The sequence below is a fragment of the Galeopterus variegatus genome, unplaced genomic scaffold, assembly GCF_000696425.1.
Source record: "Galeopterus variegatus unplaced genomic scaffold, G_variegatus-3.0.2 Scaffold6754, whole genome shotgun sequence".
Taxonomy (NCBI): Eukaryota; Metazoa; Chordata; class Mammalia; order Dermoptera; family Cynocephalidae; genus Galeopterus; species Galeopterus variegatus.
Window position 1 is genome coordinate 1 of NW_007732865.1, and position 5,960 is coordinate 5,960.

General features: G+C 46.0%; 1 protein-coding gene across 1 annotated transcript in view; it reads left to right on the plus strand.

Moving 5' to 3' along the window:
* The first annotated feature begins 955 nt into the window (after window positions 1-955).
* The window catches only part of LOC103606633 (glutamine--fructose-6-phosphate aminotransferase [isomerizing] 2), a 25,105-nt gene continuing 20,100 nt past the window's right edge, over window positions 956-5,960 (plus strand). The window contains exons 1-3 of the mRNA XM_008591196.1: window positions 956-1,546; window positions 4,822-4,901; window positions 5,727-5,844. The gene's annotated coding sequence lies outside the window, so the exon portion shown is untranslated. The remainder of the gene's footprint in view (window positions 1,547-4,821; window positions 4,902-5,726; window positions 5,845-5,960) is intronic.

Genomic DNA, 5,960 nt, shown 5'->3' on the forward strand with positions numbered 1-5,960 from the left:
CGCACCTCGCTCAGCCAGTGAGCGGCCGGTCTGTATGTGGGATCCGAACCCTCGGTGGGAGCGCCACCGCGCTCCCAAGCGGCGCACTGTAGCAGTGCGCCACTGGGCTGGCCCCAGAGTCTTTTTTAAAAAGCAAATCTACTGTTGAAACCATTTATCCTATGACTCCCATTTTGGGGAATCTGTAATTTAGAGGACATATTTATAAATAAGAGCCTATCCCATACTTTGTGTACAGCAAACCACTACTGTATAATGTACAGTAAACCAATTTTGTATTTCTTCTTTTCCATTTGTAATTTTAAGTTTTGAAAATATCACCCCAGTAATGGCACTTTTAAACTTCTGTGACTTTTCTTACCTGAAGCTATACTGGGCTCTTTTTGGCGGAGAACATAAAGTGTTTTTCTATTCAGTCGTACTTCACTGTTGACAAAAGCAGCAGGGTCTGTCTGAAGCTCCTTCTTTTGGGCAGTTTGAAAGGCCCTTTTTGAGGCCTGGGGACACTGACGCTGGGTCCCTCCAGCTGTGCAGGTGCGTTGGCAAAAGTGGGCACAACATATGGCCACACAGGGCCTTGGGCTGCCCAAGGTACCAAAATGGGGGATTTCACATGGAAATTCAGATTTACAGCCAGTTGTATATAACTGAGTTCTACTAGGGTTGAGGTAAATTAGTACAAGATGGTCAGAATGTCGAGGAGAATATAGCAAGAATTCAAGTAGAAAGAGCATTTCGAGTATTGAGTTAGGAGAACTCGATTCTAGTTCTGGCTTTGCACAAACCAACAAGCTAAGGCGCAGAGGTATGACAGTCATAGCCACAGAAACAGTAATAATAGCAAGAACAACTCATGCTTCCCTTGGATTCGCTGTATGCCGGGCATTGTTCTAAGCACGTCAGCACATTAGCTTATAGTCATCACAGAAGCCATACGAGGTGGGACTATTCTTATCTCCATCACAGATGAGGAAAATGAGGCACAAAGAAGTCTAAAGTGATTGCCCTGTTAAGGGATGGAGCCAAGATCTGAACCCAGGCTCTACTGTGGGCTGAGCTAAGTGCAGCCCCTTTAGCCCTCACAGGTGCTCCCTGAGAAGGCATCCCTGAGACCCAGTGCAGGGCACCCTGGCCTTGGCTCTAGTTTCCTGTGGCTCTGGTTTCCTAATTGCACCAGTCTACCTAACTCATCACAGAGCTGGGCATCCCTGACGGGTTCCTTCTGGGCCTGGGCAGGTGTGCTTTATGTTGCTGATGGTGAAATTCTCAATTCTGGTCTTTGGTACTTCAGCGTGGTATTGTCTGTTTCACTTTCCCTCCTGATGTCACCCTACATGAGCTGTTCCTGTCTTGGGCTCCCTGAGTGACCCCAGGACTTCCTGCCATGAAGAGGGGCCCAGGGAGACCCTGCTGGGGCCTTGGGCCAGGCTGCAGCACTTGGCTAGCCAGAACGAGCGTTCATCACTCTTTTTTCATGTTTTCAGGAAGGTGCATTCGCGTTGGTGTTCAAGAGCATCCACTACCCGGGAGAAGCCGTTGCCACAAGGTGAAACAAAACACATTGATTTTCCAATAACAAACAAATAAATAAAATAAAATCATTTATCTTGGGGCACGAGGCAGGAGTAGGGCCTCTGACAAACTAGAAGTTGCTTGCTGTGTCTGAGGGACAACTGTGGCTTAGCCCCAGAGACTGTACTGCACCGTCTGTATGACAGTGGTACTACAGCTTCTGATTTTTAAAAAGAGAAATCAGAAAGTTAGATTTCTATTTGAAATCTCCAGATTTTCAGAGGTTGACAACAAATTCAAATTCAAAATTAAACTGTATAGAAAGGGCAGATCCAGGTTTTGTGGGGCTTGAAGCCTACACAATTTGCGGGACCTCCTTTAAGAAAAAGCATGCAAACTTATGAACACAAAACTAGGTGTCCAAGTGAACATTGATTTTGATCCAGTACAGAAGAGGCCTTGAAGGCTCAGAGCTCAAACTTCTTCACTTTCGCAGAAGCAATGTCCCAGGAATCAGCCCAGAGGTCCTGGTTCAGTCCACATGTCGATCTGTGGTCCTGGTTCAGTCCACATGTCGATCTGTGGTCCTGGTTCAGTCCACATGTCCATGGCCCCTGGTGCTGTGTAGATTCACTGAAGCTTCGCAGAAGCAATGTCCCAGGAATCAGCCCAGAGGTCCTGGTTCAGTCCACATGTCGATCTGTGGTCCTGGTTCAGTCCACATGTCCATCTGTGGTCCTGGTTCAGTCCACATGTCCATGGCCCCTGGTGCTGTGTAGATTCACTGAAGAGGATAACGTGCCATCCTGTGATCTTATATTCATCCATCCATCCATCCATTTACCCATCAGTTTATATTTGTTGAGCACTTATTGTGTACTGGGTCCTGGGACCTAACGACACCCAACCTGATCCCTGCCCTTAAGGACTGGACAGGTGTGCAGGAGGACAGAGAAGGGCAGAGGATGGTGATGCTCTGTGATGGGGGCTGGGAAGGCCACTGCACCAGGGGCATAAGGGGGAGCAGGTGTCAGCTTGGGGAAAGTGGGCAGTGGGAAAAGTGTTCCAGACAGAGGAACCATCGTGAGCAAAGGCAAAGGGCCCAGAGAGAATGTGGCACTTCCAGCATCCCTGCTTGGCCAGGGTGGCAGCAAGGTAGAAGGGCACTGGTGGGACTTGAGGCTCTTCCATTCTCAGTGTGCACTTCCTGACACCTGCTGTGTCCCAGCCATGGGGGACAGCAGTGAACAAGGTAGTGCAGACACTGCCCCATGAACCTCACAGGCTGGTGGGGAGCAGAGGTGTGGACAGAGGTCCAGCTCTAAAGGGCCTCAGTGCTCTGCAGGCTGCAGACTCCATTCTGAAGCCATTGGGGAGTCATCAAGAATGCACATGTGGCCCTGGGAGACTGAAAGGGTAAGACTGTTCCTCACAGACTGTTCCCCACGAGGCAGAGAATGATATGAATTTATCATGATTTTATTATTTCCAAGACTGGAACTAATGAACCATTTGGAATTCATCCCTTCAAATCATAGAATTAAATATAACATACCAGTTGGTTCCTGTCAAATTTAGAAGCCCCTTTTTAAACCTGATATTATCATATTATTACCACTTAAAATGAATGCAGAAGAAAGCAATAAAGCTTTAATTTTTTTTTAATTGCCTGTAACTGATGGCTCTGTAACCTCCAGGACAATCTTTGGATATCTTGGGAGAACTACATGTTTCAAAGTCTAGAGAAACCACAGAGCTCAATCTACACAATAAAATCTGGGGGAGCCATTTGCCAAGAAAACTAGACAACTGCATACTTTCTCACTGTCATCATTATAAAGACTATTTAAGGTAGTTCCCCACTGGACCCAGAACTATGTCTCTGATTTGCTTTAGACAAAATAAAAGATTGTCCAAAATATTCAAGGTGCTCACTGTGCCTTCTTCAAAGCCACAAACTTGTCCCCCACTTTGAGAAGTCAGAATTGGGGTCCAAACAGGTCAACACTACCGGTCTGTCATTGTTGAACAAACATTTAGGGACTGTACTGAGTCAGGTTAACAGACCAGATGAATATTTGTGGACTTGATTTAGGCTGATTAACAAGTACTTCATTAGTTCATTGATCTAAGTTAGCAAAAAATTGATTGAGGTGAAATGTTACCCCATTTTATCGACTTAATGTGTTTGAGACAGCTCTCTTGCATTGTCTTATTACAACTTACTCAGTGTTTTCTTCTCATTAGTAAGTTAACATGTGTGGGTATAGCTGGTTGGGGGGTGGGAGGTGGGGGCAGGCACACATCTTTTGGTAACTATTGGAATTTTACCTGCCTGGCTTCGGACTAAGAATCACAGGTATGGAGTGTCCGAGTTACCAAAGTGAACTGCTTACCACTATGCACTGAAAATTTTATTTGTGTGATGTAATTTATAAGAATAAACAAAGAATTAGATTTGGGAGGGAAGATGTCATTAAAATCATGGAATAATACCTCAAACACATTCACCACCAGAAGTTGTGAGCCAGAAAGAAACATCAGTGAAGAGCTTTACTGAAGATTTCCTCTGAGATGCTCAGAGAGCTGGTGCCTGAAACGGACGCTGGGAGAGAAGAGCGGAGTGAGAGTCCCTCCTCCTGGCCACCTGCAGGAATTCCCCAAGACTCTGCCTTGTGAAGGCCACTGTCCTCTTTACTTTGAAGTCCACCTTGTACAGATCAAAGAGTCTAAGCTTCATCCATGAGGTGACACTTAGGTGGAAACAAAACCACCCCTGAAGGCACATTAAGCGGCTCACAAAGCAGAGAATACACGAAAGTCAGTTTGTTTAGTGTTACTAAAGCTGGAGAATAACTGGACTAGATGAAAGAGAGGAAAAAAAGGGAGTCTTTGAGCAGATCCTGGGTGCCGAGTGCCCCCACTTTAAAGACACATGGCGAATGGAGGCAGTGGAGGGTCAACATGCCGTCAGTGCTTCCTCTGCTCAGCCTCTGCGATCTGACCACGAGGGTTAGTCACACGTGGGGATTTACTGAACTGGAGGAGTCCCAGCTCCTGTGAAGATGGGGGCAAGACAGGTTACCAGGTTCATTGTGCAGGCAGGTGATGCCATGTTAGTGAGCTAGGATTTGTGTGCTCGCCTGTTGTTTGTTGCTCCCCACCTTGAGGACATCTTCCCGTAGTCAAGGCATCCATTCCGTGGCAGGAAAAGGGCTAGATTTGGGGATCCCACCTCAGATGCTAGGAGGTCACCCAGCCCTGGGGTGCGGAGGCAGTGGGTAACTTGATGCCTTCTTCTCCCTGCAGGAGAGGCAGTCCACTGCTCATCGGGGTGCGGAGCAAGTACAAACTCTCCACTGAACAGATCCCCATCTTATATAGGACGTGTAAGTTTCTCAAGAAGGACTTGACGGCACAGCTACCGACCACTGTCTCAGGACTTAGCAGCTGCTTTTATGTGGTCAACTCCTCTCTGAGGCTAGGATTCCTCCCTCTGACTGGGCCCAACCATTACGTGGCTCCAGGTCTAAAAGATTTTCACGCAACTGAGACTTGGCTCCAGGACCACTGTCTCAGGACCTAGCAGCTGCTTTTATGTGGTCAACTCCTCTCTGAGGCTAGGATTCCTCCCTCTGACTGGGCCCAACCATTACGTGGCTCCAGGTCTAAAAGATTTTCACGCAACTGAGACTTGGCTCCATCTTTTTTTTTTTTTTTAAGTTTTTTTTTTTTTTTAAATCGACCACTGTCTCAGGACTTAGCAGCTGCTTTTATGTGGTCAACTCCTCTCTGAGGCTAGGATTCCTCCCTCTGACTGGGCCCAACCATTACGTGGCTCCAGGTCTAAAAGGTTTTCACGCAACTGAGACTTGGCTCCATCTTTTTTTTTTTTTTTAAGTTTTTTATTATGGATGTTTTCATACATAAAAGTAGAACAGTGTGCAGCTGCATTGTATAATGGCAACTGTGCCCTGATTTGAGTATTTCTTGGTTTGTTTTTGTTTGCATTATTCTCATACTGTAGCTGTTTAAATGCTCTTGCAACAGTACTGTGCTATTTGGGGATCTTTTACATGATTTGGCTGACGCAGCCAAAGCTAAAAATTGCAAATTTCTCCCACACATATTCAAAGAGTAAATTGGTTCTTTGCTGCACATTATGCAAACAAAATAGTCTGATGGGATTTGCAATCCATTCCCTCATTTGCTAGGCAATATTGAGAATGTGAAGAATATCTGTAAGACAAGGGTGAAGAGACTGGACAGCTCCACCTGCCTCCATGCTGTGGGCAATAAAGCAGTGGAGTTCTTTTTTGCTTCAGATGCAAGGTAATTAAACCTTTTTACCTTTCTTTCCTGAGATTATATAATCGAAGAATGACTGCCTAAACACCTCCATTTCTTATTTATCCCTCCATTTGAGCTGTCTTCTTATGGCTCAGCAA